Below are 16,162 nucleotides of genomic sequence, written 5' to 3' on the forward strand. Positions count from 1 at the left end.
CTCAAGAAAGAACAACACTTATCAGCAAAACAAAAATGCTAAAGAAAGAGAAAAAAATAGTTTATCTCTCACCCCAAGAAACCAACAGTTAAGGAAGACAAACAGAAAATTAGAAAGAAAGGAACAAAAGATACTTAAGACATCTAAGCAAAAATTAATAAAATGCTAGGAGTAAATCAACACCTTTCAATAATAACTCTAAATGTAAAGGGATTAAATTCCCCACTCAAAAGACACAGACTGACTGACTGGATTAAAAAGACGGACCCAACAATATGCTGCCTTCAAGAGACTCACCTCACCTGTAAAGACACACACAGACTAAGAGTAAAAGGATGGAAAAAGATTTACCATGTAAATAGAAATGAAAAACGAGCTGGAGTAGCTATTCTTACATCAGATAAAATAGACTTTAAAGCAAAAACCATAAAAAGAGACAAAGAAAGTCACTATATAATGATAAAAGAATCTATCCACCAAGAAGATATAACAATCATAAATATATATGTACCCAATGTTGTAGCAGCCAGATTTATAAAGCAAACACTATTAGACTCAAAGAATGAGATAGACACTAACACTATAATAGCGGGGGACCTGAACACTGCACTCTCATCATTGGACAGATCACCAAGGCAAAAAATCAATAGAGAAACTCAAGATCTAAACAACACTTTAGACTAACCAGACTTGGCAGATATCTACAGAACATTTCATCAAACAACCTTAGAATATTCATTCTTCTCATCAGCACATGGAACATTCTCCAGGATAGACCACATGTTAGGTCACAAAGCAAGTCTCAACAAAGTCCAAAAAATTGGAATTATTCCATGTATTCTTTCTGATCACAATGGATTAAAATTTGAAGTCAATAATAAATGAAATTCTGGAAACTATACAAACACGTGGAAATTAAACAACACTCGATTTAATGACATGTGGGTCCAAGAAGAAATTAAACAGGAAATCAAAAAATTTCATGAAACTAATGAAAATAATGACAATCATAACAAAACCTGTAGGATACTGCAAAAGCAGTATTAAGTGGGAAACATATCACATTAAGTGCTTACTTCAGAAGAATGGAAAGATGACAAATAAACAACCTATCACTTCACTTTAAAGATCTAGAAAAACAAGAACAATCCAAACCCCAAGTTAGTAGACAGAAAGAAATAATTAAGAGCAGGACTAAATGAAGTAGAAACCAGAAAAACAACACAAAAGATCAATGAAACAAAAGTTGGTTTTTTGAAAAGATAAATAAAATTGACAAACCTTTAGCAAGACTAAGAAGAGAGAAGACCCAAATAACAAAAATTAGAAATGAAAAAGGTAATATTACAACTGACACCTCAGAAATACAAGAAATCATTAGAGACTACTGTAAACAACTGTATGCCAACAAATTCAAGGATCCAGAAGAAATGGACAAATTCCTAGACACATACAAACTACCAAATCTGAGGCAAGAAGATATAGAAAATCTGAACAGGCCAATAACAATAAAAGAAATTGAAGCTGTTATCAGAAGGCTCCCAACACAGAAAAGCCCAGGACTGGATGCATTCACTGCAGAGTTCTACCAAACCTTCAAAGAGGAACTGATACCAATTCTCTACAAACTGTTCCAAAAGATCGAAACAGAGGCCATTCTCCCAAACTCATTCTATGAGGCAAACATCACTCTGATACCAAAACCAGATGAAGATGCATCAAAAACAGAAAACTACAGGCCAATATCCTTGATGAATATAGATGCAAAAATCCTCAATAAAATATCAGATAACAGAATACAGCAACACATACACAAAATTATACACCATGATCAAGTGGGATTCATCCCAGGGATGCAAGGTTGGTTCAATATATGCAAATCAATAAATGTGATATAACATATCAATACAAGCAAAGACAAATACCATATGATCATCTCTATAGATGTTGAAAAAGCATTTGACAAAATTTCAACATTCTTTCATGATAAAGACTCTCTACAAGTTAGGCATAGACAGAAAGTATCTCAACATAATTAAAGCCATATACGATAAGCCCATGCCAATATCATCCTGAACAGGAACTAGACAAGGATGCCCACTCTCACCACTCCTATTCAACATAGTGTTGGAAGTACTAGCCAGAGCAATCAGAGAAGAGAAGGAAATAAAGGGCATCCAGATTGGAAAGGATGAAGTCAAACTGTCCCTGTTTGCAGATGACATGATCCTGTATACTGAACAGCCTCAAGCCTCTATAAAAACTCCTAGAGTTGACAAATGATTTCAGCAAAGTTACAGGATACAAAATCAACCCACAAAAATCAGTAGCATGCAGAAAGAGAAATCAAGAAAGCCTTCCCATTTACAATAGTCACCAAAAAAATAAAATGCTTAAGAATAAAATTAACCAAGGATGTGAAAAATCTCTACGAAGAGAACTACAAACCACTGTTGAGAGAAATTAAGGATGACACAAGATGGAAAGATATCCCATGCTCTTGGATGGGAAGAATTAACATTGTGAAAATGTCCATATTATCCAAAGTGATCTACAGATTCAATGCAATCCTCATCAAAATTCCAATGACATTTTTCTCAGAGATGGAAAAAGCTGTCCAGATAATTATATGGAATAACAAAAGACCATGCATAGCCAAAGCAATCCTGAGCAAATAAATAAATAAATAAATAAAAATAAAAAATAAATAAATAAAGCTGGAGGCATAACACTACCTGACTTTAAACCAAAGCAGCATGGTACTGGTATAAAAACAGACACACAGATCTATGGAATAGAATAGAGAACCCAGAAATTAACCCACACACCTACAGCTATCTGATCTTTGACAAAGGCAGCAAGTCTACATTCTGGGGAAGAGACTGCCTTTCAACAAACGGTGCTGGGAAAACTGAATACTCATATGTAGGAGAATAAAACTACACCCATACCTCTCACCGTATACCAAAATCTACTCAAAATGGATTAAAGAATTAAATATACATCCTGAAACAACAAAACTCCTTAAAGAAAACATAGGGGAAACACTCCAGGAAGTAGGAGTGAGTGCAGACTTCATGAACAGGACCCCAAAAGCACAGGCAACTACAGGAAAAATAAACAAATGGGATTATATCAAACTAAAAAGCTTCTGCACAGCAAAAGAAACAATCAAAAGAGTAAATAGACAACCTACAGAGTGGGAGAAAATATCTGCAAAATATACATCTGACAAAGGATTAATATCCAGAATATGCAAGGAACTCAAACAAGTTTACAGTGAAAACTAAATAACCCAATTAAAAAATGGGCAAAGGAGCTGAATAGGCATTTCTCAAAGGAAGATATAGAAATGGCCAACAGACACATGAAAAAATGCTCATCTTCACTCAGCATCTGGGAAATGCAAATCAAAACCACACTGAGAAACCATCTCGCCCCAGTCAGGACGGCTAATATCGAAAAGTCTGTGAATGATAAATGCTGGCGAGGTTGCGGAGAAAAAGGAACTCTCATACATTGTTGGTGGGACTACAAAATGGTGCAGCCTCTATGGAAAATGGTATGGAGGTTCCTCAAACAATTGCAGATAGATCTACCATATGACCCAGCTATCCCACTGCTGGGAATATACCCAGAGGAATGGAAATCATCAAGTCGAAGGTATACCTGTTTCCCAATGTTTATCGCAGCACTCTTTACAATAGCCAAGAGTTGGAACCAGCCCAAATGTCCATCATTGGATGAGTGGATACGGAAAATGTGGTACATCTACACAATGGAATACTACTCAGCTATAAAAACGAATGAAATACTGCCATTTGCAACAACATGGATGGACCTTGAGAGAATTATATTAAGTGAAACAAGTCAGGCACAGAAAGAGAAATACCACATGTTCTCACTTATTTGTGGGAGCTAGAAATAAATAAATAAACAAACACACAAACGCATAAGTGTGGGGGAAGAAGACACAACAATCATAAAAATTCCTTGAACTTTTTAAAACGAGTGAACAGATACGATGTGGTGGGGAGAGGGGGGCTGGAGAGGAATGGGTAAAAGGGCATGAAAATCAACTACAATGTATATTGAGAACTAAAATAAAATTAAAAAAATAAAAAATAATATTAAAATATAATAAAATATAATCAATGCCCGTGACATACCAACTGCAACTATACAAATTATTCCGCAATATTAACCTGACAACACATATGTATTAAATGGCTTAATAAACTCTAGAGTGTTGAGTGAGTGATTAAGCTAATAGAAAAAGTGTTCCTTACATAGTAAAAACCCCAAAATGAAATCTACGTAAGCATCATTCACTAAAGTTGCCGAGAACCGTGACGCAGCGTCCACCGTCCTGCACGAGTGAACAGGCTTGACACAGAACTTGGGCTCAGCAGTTGCTGCCTCTCTCACGTCAACACAAAGCCTGTCTTAACTACCAGATATGAGGACAGACAGGTTGGGCCTCACATGCCGGGGGCTCCTGGGGCAGCTGGACAGATGTACAGCCTGAGACTGGCCCTTCCTGCAGGATGAAGTCTTCCTTCCCACTCTACTATTTTTAGGGCCTCACAGCTTCCACTGCCATTGTCTGTCCTGGAGCTTCCCCCTGCCTTTCTGCTCACAGAGACATAGAAGCCTCTAGACGGGTTCAGGTCCCTGCAGTCCTAAAAATCCCCGCAGAGTCTACGTGTCAAACTCCCTACTGTCGTCTTCCTTACTCCACGGCCACCATTCGGGAAATACCTTTTAAAGTTTACTTTCAGCTTCTAAACATAAGTTGCTTAGAAAGGAAAAAATGTGTAGTTTGGGAAAAATTGGAAAGAAGTATTTTATTTATATGTTTTGAACTTTTCAGAATGAATGATCAGTTATATTCTCAGGAAAAAAATTAAAGTGGGAAAAATAAGTCCCCACTCCTGTCCCGTCCCTCAGTCCTGAGGCTCCAGCTGTGCTTTCCCTGCCTCCCACCCCCCACACGCCCAACCTCGCCCGGCACCTGCTGCCCTGGCCCAAGGGACTCACCCGGGACACACCTGCCTCCCGACCAGCCCAAGCCTCTGCTCACTCATCTCTCACACCTGCACATCATGAGCTGGAACTCACTGTGGCCACAACTCAGGGTCACGGAGTCACCGCCCATCCAAGGCTACGGTAAGGGAGAGCCACGTGACCGCTCACGACCCCTCTTTCATGCACCTCCTTTGTGGGGTCTGGGACAAGTGAGCATCAATGTGGAGGAGGAGATGATTTGAATCTCAGCCCAACACCACAGTCATCGCAGAGACATGGGGTCACAGGGCTGGTCAGATCCTTGGACCCAGCTGGACACATTGAGAAGGGCCATCCATAGAGAGATGCTTCCTTGCCCAGAAGCCGGGTGTCAGTTCTGAAGAGCAGAATGTCCCTGCTCCCCTGGGACGCCATCCAGACTCATCCTGCCTGTGTTAATAAAAACATCCAGGAGAAGCCTCAGTCAAGCTTCCTCCTCAGCCTTCAGGGCTGTGAACAGGGGCTTCTTCCTCCCTGTGGATGAGACCCCAAGTTATGACAGAGCCCCAGCAGTGCCTCGCTGGTTGGTCCTGAGGGAGATGACGAAGTTCTTATCCTCAGTGTGGAGGAAGCAGCTGCCACCCACAGACAAAACACGCACCTGCACCACTTTGGGTCACCGGAGGGTTCAGGTGCCTCCTGCCAGCCTTGTGGGTTCAGCGCAGGAAGCTTCAAGCCCACTGTTGAGAGGCTGCCAGTGCTCCCTGCTCGTCCTCCTGCTGAAATGCTCACATTCTCAAGGCCCATGTCTTTCTGCTCAAGTGGCTGTGACATGCCACCATTAGATTTCACTGCAGAACTTCATCCTGTACAACATAGGTGAGGACACTGCTCCTTGGGACAGAATCTTCTAAAGTCAGTCACTATCTAGGTTTGGTCACAATCGTAAACACCTGGAGCATAAGATGAAGGTGAATGATCTTCTGACTTGTCCCTGTTTGGAAACTGCTCTCTAGAGGTATTCCCAAGGAATCACAGCTACCCGGAGCAGTGGAATACGGCCGGTGTGCCATGGGTCTTGACAGAGGTCAAGTAGAGCTGCACTTTTCTCTCACTCAGCAATTCCCCATGAAAAGTAAGAAAATAAGGAAGCGACGCTCATAACACTTTCTATTTAATGATGCAATCTACATTCATATTGTTGTTTCATAAAACATACGAAACCTAAATCCTGTAAATATATCTACATATTTTATGCATCTTGAATTTCCAAAAAGTTTAGACTAAAAAACATAATCTGAGTTTCTTACATAAATAATCTTAAGGTTTATATGTCTCTCTATGATTTGAAATATTCAGGGAGTATTTTCCAGATATAGAATTAGAAAATATATTTGCAATGCACACTTTTCTTCAGTATATTCTTAAGTAACAGACTTTGTAAGTTAATGTAAAGTTAGCTGCTGCAAGAGATAATTCCAGAAGTATCACCTATTGGGACATCATGCAAAATTTATCATTACTGTATATACCACCTCAACACAGCCTTTCAAGTATCAACTGACAGTGCTTGATGACTTTCCAAAGAAAGATTCAAGAACCCAGGTACCATTCATGGACTGGTGAATTTGTCATTGCCAACATGTGTTTTCAAATCTTGCTGTGGTGCCTGAGGTTTTTCCTGTTGGTCGTAGTAAAAGAAAAAATGCATGGAGCCTCATGGGTATTTTGAAGCCAGGACTGCACTGAGCAAAGATCACTTCTGCCCACATTCACTTGGCCAGACCCTATTCGTGTGGTCGTAGCTAAGAACGAAGAAGCTGGGAAGCCTAATAGTGGAGGTAGTAGGAAGAGACGATAAGTTTGGGGAATAAGACCACTGCTGGTCTTTGTTTTAACTTATGTTATACCCACAAGCCAATTTTCTTGCTAACATTCGTTTTTTTTTTTTTTACACAAGAAAACATGACCCAAAATCAGATTCCACAAATCACACCTAGGAAATATACCTCAGAGGTGAGGGCAAGAATGTGAGTCAGTGAGTGCACAGCATCGTTGACCCTTTGAAAAGGAAATTCCTGTTGAATCCCAAAACCATAGAATAAAGTTGGAAAATAGCCCAGGCTAATCTTCTCTTAAGAAAAGAGAAAAAAATGCTTCTTAGATTTAGCAATATTTAGACATGGATCACCCCTGGTGTCAACACTCAGTCACTAGGAGAGATCCACGCATCCAGACAGTCTATATAGTTCTACCCTCACGGTGTCCAGAGGCTGCCCAAGAACTCTTTCATGTGCTTTCCACACACTGCACCATCCTGTGGTTTAGGTGGGACCTGCTAAGAAACATATGAATCATATGGTCCAGTTTCAAATATATTATTCTTATAAAATAGACAAGTGATTCAAAACCATGCCAATAAATGACAGCTAAAGATACTTACAATTATTCCGTCACCATGTGATCAAGAAAATGACCGAACTCATGCTTCCAGCTATGTGCTGGCTGTTGAAGGAACAAATACTTAATTGAATCTGAGTAGAAGTCAGCAACCAAAATTATGAATGTGCTTATTTAAATTTTAGAAGGTATGAATTTTAATTTTTTATTGCAAAATACTTCTTAAAAAGAAATGAAAAGTTTTTCATGTACAAATGTGCAAAAAGTTGCTTCTCTTTTCTGTAATGACAATGATTGTTAATAATATTCTACTAACCAGCTGTAAAATAAAATACAAATAAACACAAATCATTGCTTCAAAATAAAGTTGATCTTTTCAGAGAATGAAGGGAAAAAACTAGACTTTTAAAAGAATTATCTGCTATGTAGTGAGTGTTGGATGTGTGAATATATGAGTTCTTCCTTCATCACATGAATCTGTATTTACTCATATAAAAAGAAACCAGTAAAGCTAAAATCACTTAGTAAAGTTAAAAGAACAGTGTCAATAGGGTTTGAGTATATTTGTATTAGTCCGTATGTGTTGCTTATAAGAAAACACTTGGAACTGGGTAATTTATAAAGAACATGAAATTTACTTGCTTACGGTTTCTGAGACCAGGAAGTCCAAAGTCCAAAGTCCACCTGATGGTGGTGACAGTGACCCAGGGGTCTCACATTGCAAGATGGTGGAAGCAGAGAGAGCAGAGAGAGAGAGACTCTCATTTCTCTTCTTTTAAAGCCCACAGAGGGCCGGCCCATGGCGCACTTTGGAGAGTGTGCTGCTGACAACACCAAGGCCATGGGTTCGGATCCCCTTACTGGTCATCTTTTAAAAAATAAGGAAAGAAAGCCCTCAGAACCACGCCCTGACCACCATTTTTAATCCATTCACTACTGCACAGTCCTACAATCCAATCACCTCTTCAAGGCTCCACCTTTCAACGACCATGATAGGATTTCCCACCCTCTTAACAGTCACAGTGGGGGCTAAGTTTCTAATACATAAACCTTGGGGAACAATTCAAGTTCCAGTGAGTTTAGAGGGGACATAATTCAGTCCACTATAATATTTAAAAATTAAAAGGAATATTTAAAAAATTAATTGCACATAACAGTTTATCAGAGGAAAAATAGTAATTATCTAGCTATAATTCCACCAAAATAACCTTGCACATATAGTGCAATGAGTATATACTTTTATATGATGGTTAACACAAATACCAACAAGATTTGCCCACAATGTCCCCAAATGTCCAAAATGGGGACAAACTCAGGTAGGTCAGTGTTGAGTGTTTTCATAATGTTGATATTGGAAGACCCAAGTAGGGCTCTGGCCACAAACATGCCCAGTGAACTTATCCCTTGGACTCTGCCCAGCCATGGACATCTTCTCTGTGATAGTAATGTCACTGCACCCGCCATGACCCAAAACATTACAGCTGTGATCATGATTTAAGTCCTACACCTTTCTACCCTCCTGACCACTTGAAATTTCTGCTTTTGTGTAGAAGGACCCTATCTAAAGTCCCCTCCCAAACAAACCAATTTCCAGTTCCCCAGGCAGTTCCAGGGCTCTGCCTTTCCCCCTTTTCCCAGTGTGGGACATGCCCCTCATACAGGAGCTCCTCAACCTCGTCCTGCTCATTCCCCTTTTCTCTCCCCCCAGAGTCATCAGCGAGTCTCACGGTCTCTGCCTGCAGAGCAGGTGCTGGACCTGTCCTCCTTTCTCTGTTTCTACCTCCACCGCTTCCCCTGATCCAGCTATCACCATCCTCAGCCTGGACTCACTGTCTGGTGACTCACACCTGGTGTCCCTGCTTTACCCATTTCCTCACATGGCGGCTTCTGACTTTTCAGATTAAAATTAAGAGCTGTATCATGGTGACGGCTTCATCCATCATCTGACCCTGGTGGACTTCACCCCCTTTTCTCTGGCCATCATTCCTGAGTTCAGGCCGCACTGGACTCCGGCTGGTCCTCATGCCCGCGATGCTCATGCCCACCTCAGGGATATCATCAGTTCTTACCCCTTACAGAGCAAGTTCTTCTCCAGGTGTCCTCGCTGTTCCGGTGTCCCCTCCTCAGAGAGGCCTTCCCTGTCCACTCCTAGCAATGCTCACCCATTCACTCCCCTTCCCACCTGTTCACACTTCTCCATACAACCCGTTACCTCTTGACACGTTTCTTCTGCTAATCTCCTTGTTTAGGCGCTGCCTTTCTTCCCTAAATGTCAGCAACTCTATGACAAAGACAGTGTTCTGGTATTTATGGTTCTGACTCAAACCCAAGCAGAGTTTTCTTTATCAGTTTTGAGAAGAAGCCACATATCTTCTCATGCTGCTGTCTCTGTCACTTATCCCATGAGATCCCCCAGCGTGTCACTTGCTGCTTCTCTTCCCCCATGAGAACAACCAGTCTGTGCTCACTACCTAAGGAGGGGACATTACTGTTGACTAAAGATACTAATTGTAGGAAGCGGGGCTTAATTTAGTGGGAGAGAAACCCCTTGAGAATTCCCTCAACTTTCCTCTGAGAAGTGTTAGGTGGTGAGTGAAAGAAATGAGGGAGAGAAATGTGGAAGTGTCCCCAAGTCATCTCAGAGAAATTTCTTCCTGGTCAGAAAATGCTTAATTCAGTGTCTTCCTGTGAAAGACATGAATCTCTATGCAATTTACCAATATTGTTTTTAAAAAATATTTAGCCATTATTATATTAGAATATAAATAGTAAATAATATAAATTTCTCTTTAAGCATACCATCTAATTTCATCTCAAAACTAATGTTATTTCATATTTATATATCACAAATACACACTGACCTATGACAATGTTGTGAATGAAAGTCCAGAAATAAACATTGCTAGTAAGCGCCAAAAGTCTTAACTGCTCAGATAACTATTTTCAAATTATAACAAAACTTGTATATAGAATAAAATATAAATACTTCATTTATATGATTAATATATAAATAATATTAACAAAACAATGTCTTAATAAGCACAGTTCTATGAATTGTCAATCCGCGTAAAAGACTAGTCGGTAATGGATGGCACTTTTTTAATGGTAAGGAGAGAAAACTCAAACTTTCTGGGAAGAAAAAGACACATTTCTTGTTGTGCTCCAGGAACTCCAATATTCTTAGGATTTGAAGGAACTGAGCATGACGTGGCTGACTGCAGGGTCCAGCATGTGGAGCTGCAGGAACTGCAGCCCAGGGAGGGGCTCTCCTGAACCTACTGGCCTCGAAGACCTTCAGATACGGCTGATGTGCTGAACACAGCCTGAGAGCTCAGGAGGCCTGAGTGGAGCGGAGCGAACAGATCTGCCTTCAGACCCAGGCCCACTCCTGGGGAAGGAACCAGTAGTGTTTGGCTCTGGCCTCCTGGCAGATTTGGGAAATCTCCCTGTGATGTGGTAAATGCCATGACCTCTCCTGGAAACTCAAGCATTTTTGTTTTTGTTTTTTGTCTTTTTCGTGACCGGCACTCAGCCAGTGAGTGCACTGGCCATTCCTATATAGGATCCGAACCCGCGGCGGGCGCATTCCCAGCGCCGCACTCTCCCAAGTGCGCCACGGGCTCGGCCCAAAACTCAAGCATTTTTATCATCTCCATCATTGCCTGTTCTTCTTTAGAGAGTTTGGATCTCTCCTCCTTCAGTTCTTAACAAGGGAATTTAATCCCTCCATCAGAATTGAACCGGTGCTCAACACCTTTCTGTAAGCATCTGCAAGGCTTGGCATGTTTAAAAACTCTTTCTCTTGCCTGAGATTCTCTGAAGGTGACTCAATATCTGCACACTCAGCTTGTCAATGAGTTGGCATTTCACCTCGATCTGCACATCCAGGGTTTCTGCAAGCTCTTTTTCTTTTCCTACATAAAGTTAGCAAACTGAGTTCATTAGCATGTTAAAAAATTATGTGCCAAAACAAAATGTGATTTATCCTAGGAACCCAGGAGCATTTCAACATAGGAAGATAAATGTAATATATCACACCAACCTAAAAAAAAAAATAATGACACATAATCATCAATTGATGCAGAACAAGCACTTGACAAAAATCCAACACCTTCTCATGATAAACACACGGGGAAAACAAGAAATAGAAAGAGATGTAATCTCAATACAGTAAAGAGCTTTTAGGATCAACCTAGGATTAGCACCATAAGCGTGAGAATTTTCTTACTGTTGACACAGCATCAAGTTCTTCTCGAGTCTGCAGTGACAGCTTCCTTGGGCACTTGGTCTTTCTGAAAGCAAAAGCTCTTGTTCCTGAAAAAGCTGCATCAAAATCTGTGGTGCTGATACAAAGGCACTTTGCACACTGTTTGAGGTGTCATCTGGTCAGAAAAGATGAATATGGTGTCTGTGTGACAGTCATTGTTTAACATTTCCCATGTGTCTCCTCATGACCCTCCCCCATTGAATCACTGAATTTCAATATTCAGATTATTCAATGCCATCATTTTAGAAGTTCAATAATAGTAGATTTCAATATGCTATAAATGGTGACAGCAAATAAAGTTAACAAAAATCAAACTATAAAGTCAATACACAAAATCAGTTGATTTCCTCTCTATAAGCAATTATCATTCAAATTAAAAATTTTGCAAATATCATTTACAATATCATCAAAAAAAAGCTTTTTTTCTGTATAACTCTAACAGAACACGTACAGATTTATATCCAGAAGCTATGAAACACAGTGAGATAAATCAATGGCAACCTAAACAAATGGATGAATATGCTCCTTTCCTCATACAAGATGTAACTTCTTTCCAACTCGATCTATATAGAGTCCAACCAAAATTCTAACAAGGTATTTTGTAAATACCAAAAAAAATGGTTTCTACAGCTAGAATAGTCTATGCAATGAAGAACAAATCTAAAGAAGTCACACTTACTTATTCCAAGACATATTATAATGCTGTGATAAGTAAAATAGTGCAATACTAGGAGAAAAACAGACACGTAGACAAATGAAAGAAAATATAAAATTCACAAATAGAACCATGCAAGTATAGACAGCTAACCTTTGTTAGAGGTGCAAATCACATTTAGATAGAACAATTAGATGACTAAGTATCAGAAAAAGACACTGATTTTGCACCTTTACACAAAAATTCACTCAAAATACTTCATAGACATAAACGTAAAAATGATATGTATTAGTCCACTTCTGTTGCTTATAAGAAAATGCAGAGAACTGGGTAACTTTTAAAGAAAATGAAATTTGTTGCTTAGAGTTTCTGAGCTGGGAAAGTCTAAATTCCAAGGAACACATCTGGTGGTGGTGACAGTGACAGTGACCCAGGGGTCTCACACTGCAAGATGGTAGAAGCAGAGGGAGAGACTAACCTCCGCATTCACGCTCCTTGAGAAGCCCTCAGAACCACCCCCATCCAGACCATCATTATTAACCCATTCACTACTGCATGGTCCTAGAAGCTAATCACCTCTTCAAGGCCCCACCTTTTAAACCATAATATGATTTCCCACCCTCAACAGTGACAGTGGGGACTAAGTTTCAATGAGGTTGTGGGGCCATCCAATCTACAGCACACTACAAGAAAGCACAAAAGAAAATCAACATGAACTTGGGTTTTCCCATGAACTTTTATACACAACATTGAAAAAATAAGTCACGAAAGAAAAATGAATAAGTGCATTTTGTTAAAATTAAAAATTTGTACTCTGAGAGAAACCATGTCAACAGACCAGCCCCAGACTAATAGAAATAGTTACAAGCCACATATTAGAAAAAGGATTTGTACCAAAACATACAAAGGGCATGTGAAACTAAACAATAAGGAAACAAACACCACGAATAAAGAAGGGGTAAATGTCTAAATAGAAACCTCATGAAAAACATATAAAGATGGCAAATAAACCTATAAAAACACATTCACAATTGCTTGTCATCACAAAGCATACTAATATTAAAACAAAAATGAGACAACTACATTTACATTGGAGTGGCTAAAATGCAAACAAACAAAACAAGACCTATTGATGGTGGGATGCAGAACAGAAACGCTCTTTTATTGCAGCTGGCAGTGACTTCGAGAGACATATCAGCAACTTCTTACAAAGCTAAAGATGGTCTCGCCATATTATCAACCCATCATGCTCCTAGATGTTAACACAGGTGGTTTCACCACCAATGAGAACATATAAAGCAGCACACAAATGTGTACTGCACCTTGACATGCAGAGGCCAGATGCAGGGATGTACCAAGATGGCCTCATCAGGTGAATGGACAACCAAGTGTGGTACATCCGTGCAATGGATGGGATAGTCTTTCGTGATGAAGAGGAAAGAGTTCATAAGCCACAGAAAGCATGGATAAAACCCAAAGCCACATTGCTAAGAGGAAGAAGACATCTGCAAGGCTATGTACTTCATGTTACCATTTATAAAACATTTGGGAAAGACAATACAGAATTGATAAGTGGTCACCCGAGATTCTTGAGGCTCAGGTGAAGACTTCTGTAGGATACTTGATATCTATCACTCTGCATTGAACAAAACCTGTAAACTTTTACAGCATGAAGAGTAAATTGTAATCTACAAATATTTCATAAAAATGACTCAGGTCACTGGATACCAGGATGGAATGGAAATGTGACTGAAGAATCTAACTGTATTCATGATACGCAACAAACTCACTCCGAGTGGTGGGAAAAAGTGCTGACCTCAGAAACCCTGCAAATGTGCAGAACCTGTGAGACTGCAGACAAAAGGAGCTAGAAAGAAGCAGAAGGGTTTATATGACAAAAGTTCTTTCCCAAGAGTGTGTTAGTTAACTGCTGTGAAGCCGCTGTACCTACGTACTGAAATTGAACAAATACAAGATATTTCACAAAGTTCCTGGAAAGATTCAGAGAATTTTTCAATGCCACTCTACAACAAACCTTTTCAAGTACCCTTGTATATGTCAGAAGGAAGAAGACACGTATGTCACTGCTGGGGCAGAAGGTTACACATGAGTAATGTGAGGTGGAGAGAATACTTGATATAGTAACAAACTAGAGTTGGAGGCATCGGTTTAAACTCACGTTAACCTAAATATAACAGGTGATGTTTCCATAGAGAAATATTTGTAGTAGTTTGGTGTATAGTACACTGGTTAAGGTTAATATAACCACATACATATCTGCAAACAATCCACCAAGAGGACCGAGAAGTGAAGACAGCGGTCTATGTCTAGAGTCAGTGACACCAGCACAGAGAAAGCAGACAGTCTGTCCAGGAACCATCACCGCACAAGCACACTTACCCAAGGGTGCCATGACGATGCTGCCCACCTGACACCTCATCTTGGCTCCTAGGCACTCTGCCTCAGAGCCCAGATTGCTTCCCTGGATCCTGGAGCATGACCTCACTCTCTGCTAATCTCACACACATCTGACATGAACCCCAATTATCTGGGCAACAGCACAGAGGGACAGGGGCTGCAGAGGGTCCGGGGCTTGGGGAGAATTACTTGTGAGATCCAGGCCATGAGAAAACCTTTAAACAGCAATTAAGCTCTAATTTCTCATGAAATCAAGGTCTCAGGAGGTGATGACAGAGTCTGGAGACGTGGGGCACAGGCCATTGCCTCCCTTCTCCCAGAAACTTGGAGCTGAGGGGTCCTAGCAGCTAATGGCATGGTGACCCTGAACCAGGCACCCAAATTCCTGTCTCTTAGGCCCTGTCCTTTCTGTCTTCCTGCTCCACAGCTGATGGGTTTGCATTGGTGTTTCTTTCTCAAGCAGAAGGTCAGCACCCTCCCCAGTCTCTACAAGAGGCTCTGCACTGAAGAGGGACGTGGATTTGGAATAGCCACCGGAGCAGGCTCTAGCTCTGAAGGAAGGGGAAGGCCCCTACCACTCTCCTCTAGCCACAGTGTGACCCAGTCCCACCCGCTTTCCTATCCCCACCTAATACGGAAAGTCAGTGTTCAGAGATTCAATACTATCATTTAAGTTCCAAGGGAAACACTGTCTTTGGATTGGCTCTGTGAACTGATGGGAATAACAACACTAAATAGTACAAGGTCAACATACATGGCTTTCTTAATAGACAAGCAATGAAAACAACAAAAAAAGAATTAGAATAACATCACTTATAATAGCATCCACCACCTGCCCCCTAAAGAGCAAGGCTTAAATATGAACTTTTAAAAAAGGTAAAAACATTTATATAGAAAAATATGAAATAGTATAAAGGAAATCACAGTAAATCTAAACAAATTGAAGGATATTCCTTGTTCAACCTCAAGAACACTCAATAATGCTGAGACTTCCGTTCTTCTTAGCTTTACCTCCAGGTTCAATGCAATTTCAAACATGATCCCATCAAGCTATTTTGTAGTTAACAACAATTTAAACCTGGAATAACCTATGAAATCCTGAAGAGGTAAAAAGATGAACAATTAACTTTCTGTATTCCAAGGCTTATTACAAAGCTAAAACGTTAACCTCTTTGAAAATAATAGACAGTTAGATGTTTAGTAATAGACACTGATGTCCTAGGAAAATTAACTATTTAAAGGTTTACTGCCTTTGTCAAATATCAATTGGTCTCTGTGTTGATTTCTAGTTCTCTGGTCCGTTCATCTGGTCCAAGTGTCTATTTTTATGCCAGTACCATAGATGTTTCGGTTACTATAGCTTTGCAGTATAATTTGAAGTCAAGTAGTGTTATGACACTGGCTTTATTTTATTT

Source organism: Cynocephalus volans, chromosome 10 (assembly GCF_027409185.1).
Source record: "Cynocephalus volans isolate mCynVol1 chromosome 10, mCynVol1.pri, whole genome shotgun sequence".
Classification (NCBI taxonomy): Eukaryota; Metazoa; Chordata; class Mammalia; order Dermoptera; family Cynocephalidae; genus Cynocephalus; species Cynocephalus volans.